Here is a 26,040-nt window from a genome sequence, read left to right as displayed (position 1 = left end):
GTTAAATATTCCCCTAAAGGATTGGAACGAAAAATGTCTTCACTGATAATGTTCTCACTAATAATTTCCAGGCACACTTACATTACGCACTTAAAAGGGCAAAGACTTATCTCTTAGAACTTGAAAGGATTCCAAGGAGCACAAAATGAACAACTGAGCAATGCAGCTACTCTTCACTTAATGTTGTAGTTATGTTCCTGAAAAGTATGTGACTTTATGCAAAACAACGTTAAACAAATTCAATTCCCCAGAAAATTAATGTAAATAGGAGGGTGATTGGGCTCAAGGAAAAACAAAATTGGCTGGATAAAAGATACTATATACCTGTACACTTTCTGAGCATTTTTGACATGCTACTGAGTCTTTTAATTAGGAACTGCTCTACATGATTCATGAGTAGGAAAAGCTTAATTTCTCTTTCATTAACATATATTCAAAGAATTATGACACTGCAGGCTTGGAAAGAGATAAGCACATCCTGGAAAATAGTTTAAGTGTTCCAGTGACATGTTTTAACCTTAACTAAAAAATCCTTCCCTAGAGTCAACCAAACCTTTAAGAGTGTGAAGATATTGGACTACAGTTAGGAAATAACATATGTAAGCAAAGTCCATTCACATGGACATCTAATTGAGCAGACTACCCTGATAATGACTAAGCACAGAAGCCTATAATTTACACCTGAATACCCAGGGCAAACTATGATTTCACCATATTTCTGGGAAAAGGTCACCTTTAGTGAAAACCAATGAACAATAAATCAGGCAGCAGAGTCTGTCATAATATTGTGAGTTGCTCAACTGTTTACGATACATAAGAGAATCCAGGCAAATCTTTATATAACATTTAAACATTTTTAATATTAAAAGGTATAACATTTTTAAGCTTTGGATATTAAAAGGAAAGTTTAACCCAAATATGTACTCAGGTTTGGATGGATGGAGCTATGATGCAGAGTTTCTGACTGCTCAAGCCCAGAATTTTTATTATCTAGCAAAATCGCCTGTTCTGAAGAGTAGGAAACTTGATTTCCATTATAGAAATCATGGGGTCTGCTAATTTCCCATTAGAGTACAGGAAAGAAACTCAAAGGGATAAGGCAAAAGAGGAATACCAGGAAATATGGATGTGAAGGGGGCTGTGGGAAAAGGAGTTAAAAGGATATACTGTTGGATATTTGGAAGAAAGAAGAGGATGAAAAAAACTGACTTGTAACCTAGGGAGATTCAAGAATATTGAGAGGAGGAAGTTAAGCATCAAATATGAAATGAAATGCCAGACTTTTGGGGTAAGGAGTGTATGTCCCACATCTTGTGTACACTCTCAAGGGCCCAACACATTTTTCACCGAACAGGCACTCAACAAATATTACTGATTGAAGAAATATTGGCTATTCCTAGAGTTAACAACTGATATCCTTCAGTACCTCCTAATGATGTCCAAAGAAAAATTCAGTGGGTGGAGGAATTTTATTATCTTCCCAGTAAAACTGATAGAAATGGGCAGTCTTTTTTCTACCCTAATAACCATCTTTTCATTTGGGCAAATCCACTCTAGTGACTAAAATGACTCAGAAGTCTGCAGCACTGATTGGGTGTCATTCATTAAGGCTTGTGTAGCTTCACAGAAAGGCAACTAAAATAAAATGGTCTGTGTTGGCAGTCCAAGCAAGGAGTGAAAACAACCAACCTTCCCTTTTGTATAATGTGATTGTAATTCATGCTATCCTCAAGGTTATTTCAAAGATTCCTTTGGTGAATCAAAAGATTTTTAGATTTTGGCCTTGGGCCATTTGGGCCCCAGTTTTAACCTAACAAAAACATTAAGAGATTAGTTACTCTGTCTTGTGAACAACAGCATTTAGATTATTTATTTTGTTAATGATGTGCATATAGCTATAATTCTACTTGTTCTGATGATTCTGACACCTGTCTACAAGTTTTGTTTTGTTGTCTGTCTCCCCCTTCTAGACTGTGAGCCCGTTGTTGGGTAGGAACTGTCTCTATATGTTGCCAACTTGTACTTCCCAAGCGCTTAGTACAGTGCTCTGCACACAGTAAGCGCTCAAGAAATACGATTGAATGAATGAATAAAAGCACAAAACAGAAGTTTTTTTAAAAAAAAGACCACTCCACAAACATTCAAAAACCACATCTGTGGTATGTTTGAAATGCATATTTCATCACTGCAGTGGTTACTATATTCATCTTATTGATCTAAATCTGTAATTATGATAAATCATAATAGCTGTAGCAGAAGCATTGGCTAATGGTTACATTACAGGTCAATAGTTTGAGAGGTTTTAGGTTTTTACCCTCAGCTCTCTCACTAGCCTGCTGTTTGACTTGTAAAATAACTTCCCACTATCAAGGCTCACCACTCAAAAACAGGAGGTAGCCCTAGTATATTAAGCATTGAAGACCTCTTCACAAATCTCCCAGAGTAAGGGGGCCTCCTCAAAAAAGTGAGGTCCCATGTCTTGAACAGGACCACTGACTTTATGGCAAGATTGCTTTGGATTTCTTTATTTTCCCACCCATCAGTGGTAAGTCAATTTATTCTCCTCCTCCTGCTTACCTACCAGGACACCACTACACTAGGAGACCACAACAGCCACTGCCATTTTTCATCTGTGATAGTCACAATGGTAGCAGTAGCTATACTTTTGATTCTCAATTACTCTTACGCTATTGCTCTGCTCTATGCAAGCTTTAGTTATTGCCTGAGTGCATGGCTAAGTGAATAGTGTGTGGGGGTGGATGGATCTGTGAGTATGGTATATATATGGCTGAGGTAGGTGTGTGAGAGAATGGGGGTGGCTGAGGGGGAGTGTTTGTCGGGGCTGAGTGGTGGGTTGATAAGGGAGAGATGGTGAAGTAGGAATAAGAGTGATGTCCCAGTTCCCCTCTGTCTCTATTTCTTCCTTATCCCATAAGAAACATGGGCAATTCTGCTATTTAGGGGTGGCATTATAAAAGTCATTTAGAGACAAGAAAGATGTAAAATATGAGGGTGTCTTCAATTTCCACTGAGTTAGAGTGAGGGTTGTAAACTAGAATGAGTAATAGTCTAGATGTAACTCCATATCCTTATCCCCCATGTGCAGAATTTCCAATGATTTTATATGAAGATCAAAATGAAGTATCAAAAATACAGAATCATTTTCTTCTGCCCCAAGAATCTTTGCAAGTTCGTAAAGACACAATGATGGAAACTGGACACAGGAACGAAGTCAATAGTTCTTGGAGTAAAGGTAGAGAACTTTTCAAACTTCTCTTTGTTTTATTGCTAGTTGCAACTGATAAGGAATTTTGATAAATGTTCAGGGGGGAATCAGAACAATCATAAAACACCATGCTTTCCAGTCAAGAAAAAGGATAACACAAAGAGAACACAAAGCGCTGGGGAGGTTACAAGGTGATCAGGTTGTCCCACAAAGAGAACACTAAATAACAGTGAAGACAGACAGGAAAAGAGCATCAAAAGCAAAAGGTAACTGCAACTCTCCCCCTGGGAAGGAATATCTTTCAAATCCATCCTGAAAAGTGAGTGGCTGTGAGGAAACAGAATAACAAATACATAAGAGAACTAAAATGTGAGGTGACATATGGAATTCTTCAATCTGCCATAGATATTAAAAAGTTCTGAGCAAAATAACAAGAATGACATCTACAATACATTCAAGACGACTAAGATGTCCCAAGGAGGGGGGAGGGAAGAGCCTCCCCTAAAAGGAACATTCATTTCATGTAGTTTAAAGCCACAGGTAGGGCAAAACAATTAGCTTGGATGGAGAAGAATTACCAAATTTGTGGCTTCACTGGCTACTTAAGAAATTGGTAAGGGAGGTCAAGGAAGAGCACAATATAAAGGATAAAAATTGCTACAGAGAAGTCAGCAATCAAGAGCAGAAACCATCTGAAGGAAACAATTAGAAACTGGCACACATCCCAAATCAATAAATGGAGGTTACTGTAGGGCATTGAACATAATGGCCATGTAATGAAAACTAAAATGCAGATAACATAGCACTGGGAGTGAGGAAACCTATTTCGATTCAATATGACCGCTGAAAGGTCATCTATCAGGAGCTCCATGAAAGTCACCCTTTTACCTGCTCTTACTGCTCGGCTGCCCCGCTAGTCAATGAGGCAATAGTCAGCGTGAGAGAGCAACTTTTCATGCCACTGCTCTACAAAGCAGGTTCTGCTGGGGAAGAAATAAAGTCTTCAGTTCTCAGCACATCAACCTTCAAGTCCAATACCAATAGGAAAAACACATATAAGAAAATATTCAGAGCGATGTGAAGCGCTTCGGAAATGTAATCGCCATTAGCTCTAATGGAAGCTGTGCTAATAAATTCCCCAGCATCTGGCTGAATAGGTGTAATTCAGTAATGTATTTGTAATTGAATGATGTCAACTCAATACAATCTGTAATGTTTTTTAACAAATTATCTCAATTTTATGAAAAAAGATTTGTGATTCAATGTGATAAATTGCTTTAAAAGTCTGACACAGTGTTAATGATAAAGATCCTTAATTGATGTAAATGTTAATGGAATCTTCAGCAAAGATGTACTATAGCTGATTCTTTATACACTTTAACCTATTAAACATAACTAGCTTGAATTCTTAATGGACAAAATTCTCGTACATGGAACTCATTGGGCCACTAATCTTGTTAAATCTGAGTGATGTGATCCATTAACTGCATGGAGTTTTTTTTTTTATTATTATGGAGTAATACCACCATCATAACACAGTTTTTCCCTAAAACTAGTTATCTTCCAGACTACTAAATCTATTGAGAATCAAATAGTCTAAATGTTCAGAAGTGCAAATCTGGTTCTCCTACTATCCCTTTGGCCGTTCCTTCTCAGTGTCTTTCATTGGTGATGCCTCTTCTGCCTCCCACCCCCTAACTATGGGGGTCCCTCAAGGCTCAGTCCTGGGTCCCCGTCACATATACACTCAGTCCCTTGGAGAACTCATTCGCTCCCAGTGGCTTCAAGTGCTTTCTCTATGTGGATCACTTCCAAATCTACCTCTACACCCCAGACCCCTCTCCTCTTCTGTCCCACATCTCCTTCTTCATCAATGGTATTTAATGAGCACTTACAATGTGCAGAGAACTGAACAGAGTAGGCAGACACATTCCCTGCCCACAGTGAGCATACAGTCTTGGGAGGAGATATAAAATATATAATTGTATATATATATATATAATTCATAATATACAGTTGAAAAATATATACATAAGTGCTGGAGGTTGAGGATCGAGAATATCAAATGCCCAAAGTTCACAGGTCCAAGTACATAGGCAATCCGGAAGGGAGAAGGAGCCAGGCTTAATTGGGGAAGGCCTCTTGGAGGAGATGTGAATTTAATAATGCTTTGAAGGTGGAGAGAATGGTGGTCTGGGGCCTATGGAGTGGGAGGGAGTTCCAGGCTAAGGGGAGGAAGTGGGAAAGTGGTCAATGGTGAAATAGATTTGATCGGGGCACAGGGAGTAAGCTGGTACTAGAGGAGCAGAGTGTGCAGGCTGGGCTGTAGTAGAAATCAGTGGGATGATGTAACAATAATGATGGCATTATTATTAAGCGCTTACTTTGTGCAAAGCACTGTTCTAAGTGCTGGGGGGGATACAAGATGATCAGGTTGTCGCACGTGGGGCTCACAGTCTTAATCCCCATTTTACAGATGAGGAAACTGAGGCTCAGAGAAGTTAAGTGACTTGCCCAAGGTCACAAAGCAGACATGTGGTGGAGCTGGGATTAGAACCCATGATCTCTGGCTCCCAAGCCCCTGCTCTTTCCACTGAGCCACGCTGCTTCTCTCTCTCTCTCTCTCTATATATATAGGTGGGGGCGAGCTGATTGAGCACTTTAAAGTCAATGTTAAGGAGTTTCTGTTTGATGCCAAGGTGGATGGGCAATCATTGAAGGTTCTTGAAGAGTGGGGAGACATGGACTGAACATTTTTTAGAAAAATGATCCATGCAGCAGAGTAAAGTTTGGACGGGAATGGGGAGAGACAGGAAGCAAGGAGGTCAGCAAGGAGGCAGAGCAGTAAACAAGGCAGATTATGATAAGTGCTTGGATCAGCATGGTAGCAGTTTGGATGGAGGGGAAAGGGTGTATTTTAGCAGTAGTGTACTCTCCCAAGCACTTAGTATAGTGCTCTGCACATAGTAAGCGCTCAATAAATACCATTGATTGATTGTGAAGATAAAAGCGATAGGATTTCGTGACAGATTGTATATGTAGGTTGAATGAGAGATATGAGTTGAGGAACATGCCAAGGTTATGGGCTTGTGAGATAAGGAAGATAGCACCTTGGGGACACCTCTGCTTATTGTACCTCAATGTCTCTCTTGCCTTTGACCCCTTGCTCATATCCTCCCTATAGCCTGGAATTCTTCCCCTTTCATATCCAACAGACCATCACTCTCCCCATCTTCTAAGCCCTACTAACACTACATCTCTACCAAGAGCTACTCTCGAGGAGCAGTGTAGCCTAGCAGAAACAACACAGGCCTGGTCGTCAGAGGACCCGGGTTCTAGTCCCGGCTCAGTCACTTACCTGCTTTGTGACCTTGGGTAAATCACAACTCTTCAAGGCCTCAGTTTCCTCATCTGTAAAATGTGGATTCAGTACCTGTTCTCCCTCCTACTTGTAAGGTGAGTCTCATTTGGGACAGGGACTATGGTCTGACCTGATTAACTTGTATCTACTCCAGCACTTAGTATAGTACTTGACACATATTAAGTGTTTACCAAATATAATAATAATGATCAAAAGAGGCACTTCAGGACTAATCTCTCATCTCCTTGTGGGCAGGAATCAGTTCTATCTACTCTATTGTATTCCCCCAGGCACTTAATACAGTGCGCTGCACACAGTAAGTGCCCAATAAATGCCACAGACTGACTGATTTCCCTACCTTATTTGCCCTCCCTCTGGGTTGTGTATGAACCCGAGTTCTTACGATTTCATCTGAAGTACACCCTTGCCCCTATAAGCTATTTGCCTACCATATACTGGCTTTGTTGTATCCACCTACCTGGGAAGCAGGGTGGCTTAATGGAAGAGCACAGGCTTGGGAGTCAGAGGTCATGGGTTCTAATCCTGGCTCCTCCACTTGTCAGCTGAGTGACTTTGGGCAAGTCACTTAACATCTCTGTGCCTCAGTTACCTCTTCTGTAAAATGAGGATTAAGACTGTGAACCCCATGTGGGACAACTTGATTACCTTGTATCTATCCCAGCACTTAGAATAGTGCTTGGCACATAGTAAGTGCTTAACAAATACCATTATTATTATTATTAGTTGGGCCTGTACCCCCTAACTACAGTCATATCCACTCTACCCCCACCCAACAGCACTATTGTACGTACCCTTATAATCTGCTGCTCCCCATATCTTTAATTTATTTTAATGCCTGTCTCCCCCACTGAACTGCAATCTCTTTGAAGGAAGGGATTATGTCTACTAGCTCTGTTGAACTCTCCCAAGCACTTAGACCTATGCTCTGCACATAATGTGTGAAATGAATACCTTTGATTGATTTACTGATTGTTCTAATATTGCTACAGTCTGGTTTTCTGCCACAGTACACTACTGTGGTATTCTATCCTGTCACTATGGGAACCAAATCCTAGAACCTAGACTGAACCAGCATCATAGCAAACTAAGTTGGGTTTGAGGGGTTCAGACTGTCCCTCTAAATCCCTCGAATCATTGAACCACTCAGATTTCCATATTGTTCTTTTATGTGGTTTATCTCCTGCTGAGATATATAGGACTGGGTTGGAAAGGGTTGATCTAAAACCATGTTCTCCAGACATTCACTCAGCCTCTACTGGGGTCTATGGTTGGACCTAGGATGACCTCTGTGGTCTCAGACTCATGCCAGCCCTCCCCACCATTTTTTTATGGTATTTGTTAAGCACTTACTATGTGTCAGGCACTGTACTAAACACTGGAGTAGATATAAGCTCATCAGGTTGGACACTCGTTGATGGCAGGGAATGTGTCTGTTTATTCCTATAGTGTATTCTTCCAAGCGCTTAATACAGTGTTCTGCACATAGTAAGTGCTCAATTAGTACGAGTGATTGATTGAATGAATGAATGAATTACACAGTCCCTGTCCCACATGGAGCTCAGAGTCTTGTTTCCCATTTTACAGATGAGGTAAATGTGGCACAGAGAAATTAAGTAACTTGCCCAAAGTCACAGAGCAGACTAGTGGCTGAGCCAGGATTAGAACCTAAGTTATTTTAGAACCTACCTTTCTCCAGTTTAGGGAGGAAGGAAGGAAAGGTGCATGGTAGACAGTGGGATGAGGGAGCAGCATTGGCCTGCTTGTGAACTTCATTTTGTCCACTCTATCTTTTGGCCCTGGGCTCTGTCTCTCTTTAAGAAGTGAAAAACTTCACACACTGTCAACACATAGTCCATTTCTCTTACACCTGCAGCTCTGCCCTCCTAAGTACACATTAAATCAAGGTGAGGGATGTGAAATGACTGAAGTAAGGCCACGGCATAAGGTGAGGCTGATGAACCAGCCCCGAGAAACCTAGGGCATGCTGGCAGTGGTGTACTCAGGCCAAATGCCTTGTTTGCCTATTAGATAAAATGGTTACTCATTTCATACTGCAGTACATAAATAGGCAAGTGCAGTTGAGCAAAATCAGGGACCTTGGGTAACTTTGACTTGTGACTTTGTCAGAAAAATAAGAAACAGTTCAACTCTCCACAAGAACCAGTCTCCATTTTTTCCAGAGAATAAATAGGATGCAGTTTATGTACCATAGAGTGTGCAACTTTTTTATGAGCCCCAAGGCTTGGGAACATTATACGTGAGAAAACTACCGGGGGCAGGTGGCGGTACGGAGAAAAAGCTATAATTAAGGTTCACTGCTCTCAGGTGACAGATTAATAACAAAGTCAAATGAAAAATCAACCGTGACTAAAACTGCCATATGTATATTCGGTGAAATGGATTTCGGGGAATATGTAAGGAAAAGTTACAGCCATCCATCCCCCTAATGGAAATTCTCTTTGCACAAAGGCTCTGTTGTCTACAGAGGCAAAGGAAAAGAGAGACTTGTGGCAATTACATAAACATCTAAAAGTTATGACCTGCAATAGAAGAAAAAAGGAACTTTTTGCCCTGAACTTTATGGCTCAATGCAATCAAATGTTCTCAGATGTGGCCACCAGATGACTTCCATGGAGACACACAGAGGCTGGCACTACATCTTCGGCTCCCCTATTTCTCCCAACACTACCACTTCCATTATTATAAGTGAAAGAAATGCTTTGCTTCATTACCATAAAGCATATACTGAGAAGTTAAAGAGGAGAAAAGAGGAGGAAAATGAAGAGATTAAAAGGGTGGATGTGAGGCAAATAGGTGGAGTTTCTACCCTGTTTCTGACTCCCTTGCTTTCTGTGTCACTCTCTGTCTCTTTCACTCTCTCCCCCCAACCCAATTTGCTCTCTAACCCCATATAGGTATCTTCCCCATTTGGTCTTTCCCATCCTTTATCACTCTTTCCTGTTATTTTCCTCTCTCCTTACCAGTCCGCTCATGCTAAATCTGTTAGGCAGGTGGATAGCCCCGTAGGGAATCTGGGTAGCCTGATGGGAATAAGAGCAATAAGACCTAGGCAGAGAAGTTACCAGGAGTGGAGGAATTTCATTTGTAAAGGTTCAGCCAATAAAATGTTTTAGTAGTAAAATTTTTATTTAGAAACACTAATGTAAATTGCCTGCCTACACTATTTGGATTTACCAGATAATTGTTCAGCTTTACTAGTCCCTTCATCTGTGTAGCCATAGCCTAAAATGTCAATTATTTTCCTTATTTTACCTGTAGGATTCTGGGTAAATGCCTCGCGTACTGGCTTTACTCTGGTCTATTATGCTATTCTTATGGTTAGTTTTATTTATTTACTATTCCAGGTGCTTTCACCATGGCGTACAGTACACTAAGCTATATACTATTTTCCCATCTATGGACTTACATAGAGATAAAGTATCCTCTCTTGGATCAAGAAGAAGAAGATGAAGAATTGGTAGAGTGCCTCCGAATAATGCTGGGATGATTGAGAGTTTACATTTCAGGAAAAGAACCTAGTGAGTACTACAGATGGGTTTCTTTGAATTATTTGAACAGCCGACTTCAGCCAGTTTGTTTTCAATTTGGACCTTGACACAGTCATGTTAGTCTCATGATCTATTATGCTTTCGAGACCATGTCTTTGTTTCTCATGTTGGTGTAACAGGTAAAACACATTGCAATCTGCTGCCGTATCTAGTCATATTGTTCCCAGAGCTTTTACCTTTATATTACCATTGTGGTGTTGGAGTCTTTGTTTCATTTCTCCCCTTTCCAAATGCTGACAATAGACATTAGTCAGTATCAACCCACCAGGACATCCATCAATGAAATCTTCCTGTTTCTTCTCAAATTTAACTTTAATTAGATGGTAATTTCAATGATCATAAGCAGCGTGGCTCAGTGGAAAGAGCACGGGCTTGGGAGTCAGAGATCATGGGTTCAAATCCCAGCTCCACTGCTTGTCAGCTGTGTGACTTTGGGCAAGTCACTTAACTTCTCTGTGCCTCAGTTACCTCATCTGTAAAATAGGGATTAAGACTGTGAGCCCTACATGGGACAACCTGATCACCTTGTATCCTCCCCAGAGCTTGGAACAGTGATTTGCACAGAGTAAGCACTTAACAAATGCCATCATTATTATTATTAACTTCCATGCATTTTTTTCAATTTGATAATAAATGGGTCACATTAAAAAATTATAAATTGGCCTGCAGGCTTCCCTTGGAACCGCTACTTTAAATCAGCCTTGGAAATAGAATATCAAAATAGTCTTCACTTGCTTAAAAAATCCTACCAATTTTTCACACATTATATCCCCGCTCATTTGCTCCCCATTATTTTTTTAAATGGTATTTGTTAAGCACTTACTATCTGAATCATCTATGTACTTGGATCTGTGCCCTTTGGGCATTTAGTATTTGCTCCAACCTCAGCCCCAGATCTGTACATATCTATAGATTATTTTGTATTAATGTCTGTCTCCCCCTCTTGGCTTTAGGCTCATTGTGAGCATGGAATATGTCTACCTACTCAGTTGTACTGTACCTCTCCCAAGCACATAGTACAGTGCTCTACACACAGTATGTGATAAATACCATTGTTTGATTGATTAATTACAAGCCGGGCACTGTACTAAACGCTGAGGTAAATACAAGATAATCAGATTGGATACAGTCCCTGTCCCACATGGGGCTTACAGTCTTAATCCCCATTTTAAGGATGAGGTAACTGAGGCACAGAGAAGTTAAGTGGCTGGCTCAAATTCACACAGCAGACAGTGGAGGAGTCTGGATTAGAACCCAGTTCCTCTAACTCCCAGGCCCTTGCTCTTTCCATTAGATCACGCTGCTTCTCCATTTTCTCATCATTGCCTGTCGATGGAGGGGAAATAGGTGGACTTCTTTCAGCCAGTGGAGGCTTTTACTCCACTTTTTGGTCTAGAATGAAAGTTCCTTGATGGAAGGGATTGTGTCTACCAACTCTGTTGCATTGTACTCTCCTAAATGCTTAGTACAGTGCTCTGCACACAGTAAGCACTCAATAAATACCACTGATCAAGCAATAATTTGGATCACGCTGTACAATCCCAGTTGCTTCTCTTAAAATAATGATGGTTGGTGGGGTTCAGAGTGTCTCCAGGCTCTGGCACTGTCCCAGTAGCAATGGGGATAAGACCACGTTAACCTCCCCAAACTGCACTTCTGAGGACCATGCAGTACATATGAGTAGCCAGCTCTCTGCTACTTCACCCACTAAGAGGAACCCTGGGTTCTATCCATAGGGTTAGGATTGATAGGCCTGGCCCTTCAGGAAGTCCTCCTCCCTTATTTCTCATCAGACCATGCAAATCTTCCAGATGATATTTTTAGGTACCGGCAGGAGGTGGGAGACTGGTTAATTCCCTCCCTCCTCTAAATTTAAATGAATTTTTACATCTTCAAAAAGTGATTAAATCAATATAAACATTCTGGTTCAGCAAATGCAATAAGAAAGCTATGTAACATCTGGTTTTGCTATAGTCTTGAAGAAATCAATCTCTGGCACACATACTGCCCTGTTCACAGGACCATTTCTTACCTAAACTAAACTAAACATCAAAAATCAGCCTCCCTATTCCCAAATTGATAACTGACAGTAGAATTATCAAAATGTCCTGCCTTAATGCATGTATTTTACTTTTCACCAGGTTATCCATTTCTTAAAGGCTTTCTAACATCTCTGGGGAGGGGATGTGTCTGTTATACTACTATATTGTACTCTCCCAAGAGCTTAGTAGAGTGCTCTGTAGAAAGTAAGCTCCCAATAAATATGACTGATGGATTGATCGATCTGTTCCCAAACCAAATCTTGATCCATTGTGGCCCTAACGTCTGTATAATGGGGTTGCCTCTGTCTAATTACACATGAACACACTATGCTGAATTACCTGACTAGCTCATGGGATCCGAATCTATTTTCAGAGGAGAAGAAAATCAAAATGCCCCACCAAGAAATCCAAAAACCTAGCACCAACTTTAAAAATGACTTTCCTGGACTGTCTATTTTACAATGACATCTCTGGCTTATACTGCAGAAGTCAATTTGACAGAATTTACATGCAGGGCACTGAAAAATGCACTATCGGCAGTTACAAAGGAAGGAGATGGCACACTCCTTGCTTTCCTCTATTGGGAATATATGACAAGTCCAACTATCCAGAAGTGGAAGTTGCAGAATGAATATGAACACAAAACCACCTCCAGCCATCCATTAATAGATCAACAGCAGGTTAATCACAAAGGAGGAAGAAAAATGGAAGGGGTGCTCAAGTCATTTAAAGAGGCTAGGCAATTGTAAAAAAGAACTTTCCTATCACTGTTCATGGCACTACCATCCTCCCTACCTCACAAGCCTGTAATCTTGGCGTTATCCTCGACTCATGTCTTTCATTCAATCCGCATGTTCAATCTGCCACCAAATCCTGTCAGTTCAACCTTCAAAATATCGCTAGAATCCACATTTACCTCTCCATCCTAATTGCTACCCCACTGATCCAACCACTTATCCTATCATTCATTCAATAGTATGCTTACTATGTGCAGAGCACTGTACTAAGCACTTGGAAAGTACAATTCAGCAATAAAAAGAGAGAATCCCTACCCATACCGGGCTTACCTTGACCACTGGATCAGCCTGACCTTCCTGCCTCCTGTCCCTCCCCATTCTAGTCCATACTTGACTCTGCTGCATTGATCATTTCTCTTAATAAATGTTCAGTCAATGTCTCCCCACTCCTCAAGAACCTCCAATGGTTGCCCATCCACCTCTGCATCAAAAAGAACCTCCTTACCATTGGTTTTAAAGCATTCAATCACCTTAGCTCCTCATACCTTACCTTTTTGATTTCCTACTACAACCCAGCCCACATACTTCTCTCTTCTAATGCCAACCTACTCATTGTACCTCGATTTCTTCTATCTCACTGTGGAACCTTCACCCACATTCTGCCTCTGGTATGGAACCCCTTCCCACTTCATATCTGACAGATGGTCACTCTTCCCAACTTCAAAGCCTTTTTAAAAGCATATCTCCTCCAAGAGGCTTTCCCCAACTAAGCCCTAATTTCCTCTTCTCCCGCTCCATTCTGTGTTGACACCCTTATACTTGGATTTTCATCCTTTATTCATCCCGCCCTCAGTCCCACAGCATTTAGGCACATATTCCTCTTTCCTCTCCCCCTTGTCCCCCTCTCCATCCCCCCATCTTACCTCCTTCCCTTCCCCACAGCACCTGTATATATGTATATATGTTTGTACATATTTATTACTCTATTTATGTATTTATTTTACTTGTACATATCTATTCTATTTATTTTATTTTGTTAATATGTTTGGTTTTGTTCTCTGTCTCCCCCTTCTAGACTGTGAGCCCACTGTTGGGTAGGGACTGTCTCTTTATGTTGCCAACTTGTACTTCCCAAGTGCTTAGTACAGTGCTCTGCACACAGTAAGCACTCAATAAATACGATTGATTGATTGATTGATATTCATAATTATATATATATATATATACATATATATATATATATATATGTGTGTAATTTGTGTCTAACCTGATTATTTTGTATCTGCCCCAGACTTAGTACAATACCTGGCACATAGTAAGTAATAACAAACACCAAAATAAAAACAATGTCTGTCTCCCCCTCTAGACTGTGAACTCACTGTGGGCAGGAAATGTGTCTATCAACTCAGTTATATTGCACTCTTCCAAATGCTTAGTTCAGTACTCTGCACACAGTAAGCACTCAAAAAATATGATTGATTGAGTGATTGATTAGGTACATGCCAGATGTCGCAAGACACTTTAGCACTCATGAGACAACTCAGCCTCCAACATACCCCCTCCTCTTCCCCCTTCCATTTACTACTTTTCCTAGCCACCACTGTCTCTCTAGGCAGTAGTGACCAGCAGCAACCTTACCTCACAGGGATGTTGGGAAGACAAAAAGAAGTAATTAACATGAAATTGCTTGGAAAATAGATACACTTTACAACTTCAAGGTTAAAAGATACTGTGAGGGAAGAGAACAAGCAGCTATTTCTTCCCTCCCCTTGAGCACTGCCTTTCTTCATCTTGAACAATATCTTCTCATTTCTTACCCAACTTGTGGGCAAGCAGGTGGGGATACCCTTTTTCCTCTCCTCCTCCCCCTCCCCCCTGCCAGCCCTACCTCCTTCCCCTCCCCACAGCACTTGTATATATTTGTACAGATTTATTACTCTATTTTACTTGTACATATTTACTACTCTGTTTTGTTAATGGTGTGCATATAGCTATAATTCTATTTATTCTGACAGTTTTGACACCTGTCTACATGTTTTGTTTTGTTGTCCGTCTCCCCCTTTTAGACCGTGAGCCCGTTGTTGGGTAGGGACCATCTCTGTATGTTGCCGATTTGTACTTCCCAAGTGCTTAGTACAGTGCTCTGCACATAGTAAGCACTCAATAAATATGATTGAATAAATGAATGAATTCAGGACAAATCTTTTCCACAGCAACGTGAAGTTTCTGTTCATAGACAATAAGATTTGTCCCATGAAACATCATCGGCCTGCTTTAAGGATTAACATTTTGCTTCTGGAATTTCCCGAAGTGAATGAAAAGCACGGTTCCACAAAGGATTATCATCATTTCCAACTATGATATGTTTACCTGGAGAAGTCTTCCAAAATAAGCAGCTAAACTGCTGCAGTATCTCCTTGTCTAAGTGGTTTAATACACTACATTAGTCGCCGGCCTTGCAACAAAGAGACGGAGCCAGGAAAGAGGAGGGTGGGACATTCCAGTGAACGTGGCTTCTGCTGTCTCACAGGGGCTTCTTTATCCCCCTCCACTGACACCACCTCTACCGGAGCCCTTCTCCACCTCCTCTCTGACCGGAGGGGCGGTGACCACAGGGGCCAAGGGTTATGGAGGGGAATGGCCCAGGTGCACACCATCCATCATGAGGAGCTAAGACAGAGCCACTTAGGTTTTTCCTTCCCTAGCCCCAGGATGGGGACAGCTGACTTGGGTCTTCCCCAGGGCACCTCACAGTTTGGGCTTGTCCTGGCTAGAGCTCTGGGGACTTAGTCTCAGCTGCACTAGGCTGACAGGGAGATCAGGAAGGACACCTGGTCTACCCTGACTCCAATGGAGACCTAGCCCAAAGGACTGATGGTGAGGGGCAATGGCTTTCCCTGACCTGGGAGAGGCTCTGGTATCCCATCCCCTCATAGGCAGCGGGGAACTTTCTTCCCCCAACCCAGGGTGCGGAACTCTGGCTGGCACACTTGGTGGTGCAGAGGCACCCCAGGGTTCCCCATGTTCTCTCCTTCTCCCAGGATTCTGGGGACATTTCTGGGATTAAGAATACACTGATGGATAAAATAGACATAGAACAAACTCTGAAACACCCTCATCCACAGACCTCCTAGGCAATTCTCAAACCAACGGACCTAGCTCAGCTCTGTTGGCTGAAAGGTTGCCAAACCCACAATGCCATGGCTCAAGATTGTTTACAGGATGGAAAATCCATCCTTTAAATTGCTCATAAGTTAAACGTGGCAAATGTCTTACCTTTTCTGAGCCATAAGGGGCGAGAAGTCCCCCCCACCCCATCCCATCATTTCTGATAAGCTGGAGCAGATATGACTATATTAATCAAGTAAATTACCTATTTCTGCATCCCTCCCCACTCCCCCCACCCCACCAAATTCTGCATCAGATTGCATCATATGATTGGCAGGTGTTTCAAATGAATCAGACCCCATCTGCAGGAACCAGAGGACACAGCTCATTAATGTGTCATAAATCATCCCTTTAAATGGGAGGGGGATGATTCAATAGGGATGCCCATAATCCAATCAAGTGTACCTTAGGCAATCTGAATCCAAATCATGTACCTACAGTATGAAGTTTCACTTGGCAACTGCAGGTGATTACGCTCCGGGAAGTCAAGACTGACAGCAGATCATAAGCGAAGGAAACGGTAGCCTCAAGGTGGTATGCAACACAAGCAGCATCATGTCTTCTCACTCTTCCAAGATGACCACCACTGGGACTTTCAAGATGATACCATTACCGGTGCCCTCATCAAGATGGCCACCAGGCATCTGCCAAGTTCCCATCATACCCCTCCTGTTGCATGCCCATACATGGCCAGCAGCCATCTTTAGTTTTATACAAGGTTTCTGCAGTTCCCCATTCTTCCTTTAACAAACCTGTCCCCCCACTCCCGAAATAAACTATAAACTCCCTGACATTTCTGTTTTCTTTCTTTTATTTTTTATCAATTTAAGCACTGGGGGAGTGGTGGCAAAGCAGAAACAGGGTGATTTTGGGGTGAAGGGGAATCCAGAGCAAATAAGACTGCTTGTTCCATGGCCTGGATGCCGTGGGCCATAGGGAAGTATTTGAAGGTCACCTTGAGCAGTTTTCTGTGTCAGTCATTTCACCTTCTACCTCCAATGAACCTCCAGGCCGGAGCTACAGCCAGGCCCTAGATAACTGCAGTATTTGTTAGCACTTACTATGTGCCAAGCATCGTACTAAGCGTTGGGGTAGATACAAGATAATCTGGTTCTTCATGGGGCTCACAGTCTAAGTAGTAGGTGGACCTTTCTGCCTCCTTCTGACTCTGGGCTTGGCCTGGGCATCCCAGTGGGCTGGGCTCAATCTAGGGGCTCCAGGGGTACCCAGGATGGGATCCAGGAGTCAGACCAACCTGGGCTTTCCACTCCCCACTAGCATAGAGATGGAGCAGGCAGGGAGCATCAGAAAAATACCATAATTATTAGTAGAGAATAGGAGCCTGGGTGAAATCTGGGTGCGAAGTACAGGTTCCCGGCAGCAAGCGTGTTTCACACAGGGCTGGGGCACAGGTTTACACCATTCCATGTGGCACTTACCGAAGGAAGTGAAGCAGAGCAACTCCAGATGTCACAGGAAGCGGGTTCTTCAGGGATGACATTCAGCACCCTCATTCTAGCCCTTGCAGACCCATGGACAGCCCCATGGGTACATTCCAGCTCAGCTGCCAAAAGTGGGGAGGGTCTGAGGGTGAGTGACTTATCTTTGGGCTATTTTCTCCATGCAGTTGCTCAGCTCCTCCAGACTGGCATAAATGTCTGTGGTGTCACCCAGATTCAGGGCTGCCCTGGGACACTAGGGTGGAGGCTGGTGGGTGCACTTACCTGCAGCTTGAGCATGCTTCCTGCACACCCTCTCGCTCCCTGTGCATGAACTGCAGTGAGATGCTGCACCCAAACAACTACTACTTTCCTTGTGGAATAGTATATAGGGCTGCATGGGACAAGCCCGTCTTCTAGACTGTGAGCCCGTTGTTAGGTAGGGACCATCTCCATATGTTGCCTATTTGTACTTCCCAAGCCCTTAGTACAGTGCTCTGCACACAGTAAGTGCTCAATAAATATGATTAATGAATGAATAAAAGGAGTCTCATCCCTTTGGTGTCTGCTCTCTCTGCCTATTACTGTCATTACCCTTATGGTCTTTCTTAAGCATGGACTACGTGGCAAGCACTGTTCTAAGGGCTAGGAGAAGCAGCATGGCTCAATGGAAAGAGCCCGGGCTTTGGAGCCGGAGGTCATGGGTTCAAATCCCAGCTCTGCCAACTGACAGCTGTGTGACTTTGGGCAAGTCACTTAACCTCTCTGTGCTTCAGTTACCTCATCTGTAAAATGGGGATCAAAACTGTGAGCCCCCCGTGGGACAACCTGATCACCTTGTATCCCCCCCTGTGCTTAGAACAGTGCTTCATACATAGTAAGTGCTTAACAAATACCATTATTATTATTATTTGGGAAGATACAGGTTAATCAGTTTGGTTAAAGCTCCATTTCCACCATGGGGCTCACAGTCTTCTCAGGAGTTGAGGGGAGTGGGGAAGCACCTGGGGATGACTCCAGGTGAAACATCAGTACGGAGATGGTTTCTCCAGCAGGAAGGCCACTGCCCCTCGGGCCAGGCTCCTCTTCCCCCCCAACCCCTTCCTCCCCTGGTCTCTAGACTGTAAATTTGTTGTTAGCAGGGAATGTGTTTGTATTGTATTCTCCCAAGAACTTAGTACAGTGCTCGGCACACAGTTAGTGCTCAATGAATACAACTGAATGACTACCCCTGGTGCTGGTCCTGTTCTGCTTGGAAATGCATATCGCTTCACTCCTCAAGTGTACCCAATGATTGCCCATCATCTCTGCATCAAGAAGAAACTCCTCACCAGAGGATTCAAGGCACTCAATCAGCTCTCTTCCCCTTACTTAAGTTCCCTCCTCTCCTATCACAATTCAGCATTTGCATTTCACTCTTCTAATGCCAACCTACTCACTGTCCTTTACTCGCAACTCCCTTGCCATCAACCTCTTGTTCATACCCTCTCTCCTGCCTGGAACTCCCTCCCTCTCCATATCTGAGAGACTAGCACACTCTCCAATTCAAAGCCCAGATGAAAGCAAATTTCCTCCAGGAATCCATTTCCTGTCTAAGCCCTCATCCCCGACCCAATTTTCCCCCACCCATGCCCTTAGTCCAATCCCCTACACACTCAGGTAATCCCACCACCCCACACACCCATCTCCACCCTACAGCATTTACATACATATCCTTATACTCAACTGCATCCCTTAGCTGTAATTTCATATCTGTCTCCCCTACTAGACATAAGATGCTTGAGGGAAGAGATCATGTCTAGCAATTGTATTGTACTTTCCCAAGTGCCTAGTACAGTGTTCTGCACTGATTGATAGCAACTCTGGTTCCCAATGCCCCACACAACTTCCTCCAACTGTGGCGAATACCTTGTGTGAGTCTGTGTCCAGGTCTAGCATATGCAAGGCACGATTGCTACCACATGGGCCACCAGCTGCTGAGTCTGTGCTTTGCCCGAACCCCACCCATAACGCTGCATCAGTTGCTGAGGGTAGGGAATAGCTTAGAGTCCGAGAGACTAGGCCAAGGATATAACAGGGCTGCCCACGTGGCAGAAGTGGTAACGCGCTGCCCCAACTCATCACATGGGTTTTCAAGGTGGGGATGAAGGGAAAAGTAAAGACCTCTGACTGCAGATAGAGGCAGAGGTAACAATAACAGCAAATGAGAATTTGTGTTGCTTTTTACCTATCCTTCCACTCCCAAACCTACTGCCACCCCGCTGCTGAAATACACGTCTGTGCCCCTGGCTGGTGGGGTAGGAAGGAGTCCAGGGGTGCCCCCACCACAGAGCTCGGGAATGCCAGCCCCCAAAAGTATGATACATGAGCTGTAACAAACTGACATTGCCGTGAGGGGAGGGAGCCAGGAAAGGTAGAGATCTGGAGACCTGTAAGAGAGTTTTGAGCACACCTGATTTTCCTTCTGTCATGTTAATTATCCAACCAGGAGTGAAGCTTTTAATTTCGCCTATAGCCAATCATTCAGGCCCCTCCTGCCTGCTTTAAATCACTCCATCTGAGTCTGAGCGGTACTTAGTAGCTTTGAAAAAAAAGCTTCAGAAACATTAGAAAAAGCTGTTATTTTGCACTTAAGACTAGTCTACCCCTAAACCAATTCAGAGAGGCAGAGTGAGTGTACACCAAACCAGCATCTGCAATTTTTTTCTTTTAATTATGGCATTTATTAAATGCTTATGTGTCGAGCACTGGAGTAAATATGAAGTTATCATATCTGACACCGCTCCTACTTTCTACAGATTCCACCCTTCCCCTCTCCTTAAAAGCATCTATCCCAACCAACACTTTCTGTCAGTCAGTAAATCATATTTATTGAGCGCTTACAGTGTGCAGAGCACTGTACAAAGCATTTGGGAGAGTACAATATAATAATAATAATAATGGCATTTATTAAGTGCTTACTATGTGCAAAGCACTGTTCTAAGCACTGGGGAGGTTACAAGGTGATCAGGTTGTCTCATGGGGGCTCACAGTCTTAATCCCCATTTTCCAGATGAGGTAACTGAGGCACAGAGAAGTAAAGTGACTTGCCCAAAGTCACACAGCTGACAACTGGCAGAGCCAGGATTTGAACCTGACACATTCCCTGCCCACAATGAGCTAACAGTCTAGGGGAGAAGACAGACATTAATGTAAATAAATAAAATTACAGATATGTACATAAGTGCTGTGGGGCTGGAATGGGGATGAATAAAGGAGCAAATCAGGGTGATGCAGAAGGAAGTGGGAGAAGTCGAAAGGAGGGCTTAGTCAGGGAAGAACTCTTGGAGGAGATTTGCCCCTAATAAGGCTTTTAAGGAGGGGAGACAACTTGTCTGTCAGATATGAAGAGGGAGGGCTTTGTTGGGGGCAGTGAGACTTGATCCTACTCCACCAAGGGCTGGGTTCCTCTGATAATTGAGCAGTTGCTGCAACAAGCTGTCAATCAAGTGGAAAGCTGGATAATGCTTGAGCACAGACAAACCTCCTGCAGCTCGAGGTGATTAGAGAGGGTGGTGGGGGGCATAGGGGAATGGACACTCACGAGGGTGAGATGCTGTTCAGGAGCTTTACTGGTGCTGTCACATTGGATCTGGGTTTCTTTTTTTATGGTATTTGTCAGCGCTTACGATGTGCCAAGCACTACTCAAAACCCTGGAGTAGATGCAAGTTGATCAGGTGGACCCCACTCCTACAGGGGTGCCCACCAAGACAGTTCTAGAATTGCCACTCCTGCCCTCCAAACAGCACCTAGATGGGGTGGGGGCAAGACGGATCCTGCTTGCACCCAGACTCCATCTGGTTGCCAGGGCTGATTCTGGTTACAGGTGGTGGCTCTTGGAAATGTCATGATGCGGTACTGGGAGGGCACTGTAATCGTAGAAGGGCACTTTCATCAGGGAAGCAAATATGGGAAGCAGTGTGGCCTAATGGAAAGAGCAAAGACCTGGCAATCAGAGGCCCTGGGCTCTAATTCCGGCTCCACCACATGCCTGCTGGGTGATCTTGGGTAAGTTCCTTCACTTCTCTGGGCCTCAATTCCCTCATCTGCAAGATTACTTAAACTGTGAGTTCTATATGGGACCTGATTTCTTCGTAACTACCCCAGTACCTAACACAGTGCTTGACACAGAGTAAGCGCTTAATCAATATGACCATTATTATTATTATCACTATTATTATTATTATCTGGCTCACGACAGCTGTGCAGCAATGGCATGGTGATTCAAAAACACTCCACTTAAAAGATTGCACAGGACGTCATCATGTTGCATCCTGTGCCTGGAGTGACATGGTTGCATCATGGGTACATGGAGGGTGGCATTTTGAATACTTGCCTCTGTGCGGTCAGCTGCAGGGCACTCTACTAAACGCTTGGAAGATTATAATTCAAAAGATTTAGCAGACATGTTCCCTTCCCACAACAAGTCTGAAACTGGCCCTGTTGGAAATACCCAGGGTTGGCAAGACAAGTGTTTCATGATACAAAAGGGATGGGGGACTAAAGTGCTTCAGTCAGAACTGGGAAAAGTTTGTTGTTTATGATGGTCAAAATAAGCATTCTAAGCCTGCACCAAACATGATAAATATGAATAATAAACATATACAATATGAAAAATACAATACAGTTACTCAGGAAAATTACACTAACTTCCTTTTTAATAGCTTTACAGTTAAATAAGTTATCTTTACAAATTGCTCACTCACTTTTTGCTTGGAGGCAATGATTAAGGACAAAAATGTAAATATCTTTATGAAATCAGGAGAGAAATATGGAGCACCGTGGTGATCATAATAGTGTGAATCACAACTGGAGACTGAGCATACAGTGTGTAGAATTGTCAAGGGTGGCAAACTAGAATGTGTATGATTCAAAATTGCAAGTGGTAGGTGGTCCCAAAGGAAAATTATGGTTATTGAAAACTGTATATGGTGGGAGCCAAACTGCTAGTAATTAATAATAATTGTGATATTTGTTAAGCATTTACTATATGCCAAGTACTGTACTAAGGACTGAGATAGATACAAGCTAATCAGGTCCCACATGGGGCTCATGACCTAAGTAGGATGGAGTTGGGGTTTTTTTTGTTGTTTTTTTTTCCAATGGTATTTGTTAAGCACTTACTATGTGCCAAGCACTGTACTGAGTGCTGGGGTATATACTAGCTATTCAGGTTGGATCCAGTCAATGTCCCAGTATGGGGCTCACAGTCTTAATTCCTATTTTTACAGTTGAGCTAACAGGCACAGAGAAGTTAAGTGACTTGTCCAAGGTCACACAGCAGACAAATGGCAGAGTCACGATTAGAACCCAGGTCCTTCTGACTACCAGGCCCATGCTCTATCCATTAGACCACACTGCTTTTCATTAAATTATTGAATTAAATTAGGTAATGAATCCCCATTTTGCAGATGAGAGAACTGAGGCCCAGAGAAGTTAAGTGACTTGCCCAAGGTCACCCAGCAGGTAAATGGCAGAGCCACGATTAGAAACTAGGACCTCTGACTCCCAAGCCCATGCTCTTTCCACTGCTTTCCTACATAGAGTGCTACAGAGATTATTACACAGGGAATATCAAAACTGGTTCTAAATTCCATGGATGATATAGGAAAGTTATCCAACTAGTTCTCCTATAACCTGGGGGATGTGTTCTTAGTTCTCCTATAATGTGGGGAAGCCCTTGTTAGGGAAAACTGGCATGGTAGCACTCACCCACATCTGATGCCATGCCCTTACTCACAGCCATTCCTTCCAAATCAGGACAGTGCCGTTTCCAGGCAAAAGTGTGTTGTTGGAAGAAAGAACCCCGATTCTGCTGTCACATTCTATCCAAAAAGCATCAGGAAAACACGTGGTCCAGCAGAACTGAGTTGAGAACATCATTTGGTAGGAAACAAACAGCTACCGCAGTTCGCAAGGTACAGTATGATCCTTTGAAATAAAATCCATGACCCCTGATTCCTAAAGTCAAGGACTTCATCCTCAACCGGTGCGCTTAAGACTGAGTCTGACATTTCATCCTGCAAAGGTCAGTGGTGTACATTTAGGCTATCTAGCCCATTCCAGGTTCATTACGCTGCCAACTTACATCATTTCTGATCACATCATAAATTTAGGCTTCGGCATGCAAAACTGAACTACAGACTGCAGCAGGCCTGGGGCATAATTTCCTGTCTCTCCATGTGTCTCATTATATAGACTGATTGGTCCCATCTAGCCAAAGGAAGAGCTCCTGAAGGTTCCTATCAGCCAAAAGAGTCATTACATGATGGAGCAAATTTCTGCTAGCATTTTCCAAGATCCTAATCATGGTTGGAATTCTTCACAGGGAGAGATAAACTTTTCACAAGAACTCAAAAGCCTTTAGGATTTTAAGATCACTGAAACGTTTGACCTCTTCTAAAGTAAAACTGACCTCTAAAAGGTAAATAATACTAATGATTTTTGAGAGTAGGTGAATTTGAGAGTGAAAATACAGAAAGCAAGCTGATGTTATTTCTACAGAATAATGCTAACTGTGGTATCGGTTAAGCACTTACAACGTGCTAAGCACTGTTCTATAAATGGGGTAGATACAAGATAATCAGGTCAGACACAGTCCCTGTCCCACAAGAGGCACAAAGTCTGAGATAGAAAGGAGAACAGATATTTAATCCCTATTTTACAGATGAAAAAACTGAGGCACAGAGAAGTTTAATGACTTGCCCAAGGTCACACAGCAGGAACACGGCAGAGCTGGGATTAAAACCAGGTCCTCTGAACCTCAGAACCATGCTTTTTCTACTAGGCCCCACTGGAACAGCCAGCAGTCAGCTTTCCTTTTAGATGTCTGCAATCTGTGGATTTAGGAAGAACATATATGATACACTCTCACAGATTAGCCAAAATGCTCGCTTTATACATCCTGTAGGTGGTCTATAAATTCTTATTAACTAAAGCTCCCTTCCAAACAATTTTTTTTTCCATCAGAGCCTCCACTAAGTAGTAAATTAATTGCTTCAAATTTCACCCTCTCTGGCTAGTCCTGCTTACTCTTTGGTACCAAACAGCAGGTGAAAGGGCCAACTCGAATGTCAAGAAGGAGAAAGAAAAGTCAGGGCCTTCTATAATCCACAACTAGATGATCAATTCTGAAATAATTGAGTTGATGCTATCACTCAATCCATCAATCAATAGTATTGACCAAGTGCAATATGTGCAGGGCTTTGTATTAAGCACTTGGGAGACTACAACGGAATTGAGTCATGACCCTTGCCTTCAAGGAATTTATAATCTAGCAGAGGAGACAGACACTAAAATAAATTACTGATAAGAGAATGTAATAGAGTAAAAAGATATGTGCCTAAGTACTACAAATGGAGAGTAGATACCCAAGTGCTTAAGGTGGTTTGGAAGTGCTAAAATGGCAGCTGGGGAGATATAGGGTGAGGAGAAGATAAATTAATCCGGGCAAGTTTCCTGGAGGATATATGATTTTAGAAGTGTTTTGAAGTTGGGGAGATGTGGTCTGCCAGATGGGAACAGGAAGGGAGTTTTAGGCAAGAGAAAGGGCATGGGCAAGAGGTCAGTAGCAGAAAAGACAAACAAAGCACAGTAAGTATGTTGGTTTGAGAGGCATGAAGACTGCGAGGTAGGGTGTAGTGGAAGAAGAGTCGATAAGTAGAGGAAGAGAGTGGATTGAGTGTCTTTAAGCCAATGGTCAAGAGCTTCTGGTTTAAGGTAGAGGATTGGACAAATCATTAGAATTTTGGGAGAGTGGAGAAATAGTGCAGAATGGCGTTTGGGAAAAAAATCCAAGCAGTAGACTGAAGTATGGACAGCAGACGGGAGAGACTGTAGGCAGGGAGGAGTCTAGTTCTGTAGTCAAGCTGGAATATTAAAAGAGCCTGGATCAGCGTGGTGATCATTTGGAAGGAGAGGAAGGGGTATATTCTAGAAATTTTGTGGGGAAGTAAACAACAGGATTTGAAGAGAGACTGAATAGTGGGGTTGAAAGATGGGGCGGGGTCAAAGATAATGCCAAAGTTATGGCCTCGGAGGTGGTAGATGAGGGAGGATGCTAACAGTGATGAACGAGTTAGGTGTAGGAGATGATTTCAGAGGGAAGAAGGTGAATTTTGTTTTGGACTTGGTGGGCCTGAGGTGCCAGCAGGACATCATGTAGAGATGTCCTGTGGACAGGAGGAAATGTGAGACTGCAGAAAAGGAGTGAGATCCGGGCAAGCAAGGCAGATTTGAGAATCATGCACACACAGGTGGTCATTGAAGCCTTGGGAGCAGATAAAAGAAAATATAGTTAATGAGTAATCATACAGTTAATGATTCCTAAAAGTGAATACGGACGCATTTCCTTCTACACTAACAAAGTGTTATGGATGCAATTGTTCCCAAGTTCTAAGACTGCGGGTTGTGTCCTTCAGGGTTACGGATGATAAAA

The 26,040-nt window shown here is 42.8% G+C and overlaps 1 protein-coding gene across 4 annotated transcripts in view; it reads right to left on the bottom strand.

The window, feature by feature from the left end:
- Positions 1–26,040, bottom strand: part of FHIT (fragile histidine triad diadenosine triphosphatase) — a 1,410,080-nt gene that overhangs the window by 1,240,603 nt on the left and 143,437 nt on the right. Inside the window, exon 1 of one of the 4 annotated variants that reach the window (XM_038772588.1) lies at positions 16,563–16,632. The exons of the other annotated variants lie outside the window; for them this stretch is intronic. The gene's annotated coding sequence lies outside the window, so the exon portion shown is untranslated. Of the gene's footprint in view, positions 1–16,562; positions 16,633–26,040 lie in introns of those variants that run through there. 4 annotated transcript variants of the gene reach the window in all.

Source organism: Tachyglossus aculeatus, chromosome X1 (assembly GCF_015852505.1).
Source record: "Tachyglossus aculeatus isolate mTacAcu1 chromosome X1, mTacAcu1.pri, whole genome shotgun sequence".
Taxonomy (NCBI): domain Eukaryota; kingdom Metazoa; phylum Chordata; class Mammalia; order Monotremata; family Tachyglossidae; genus Tachyglossus; species Tachyglossus aculeatus.
This window is presented reverse-complemented; position numbering and strand designations above follow the sequence as displayed.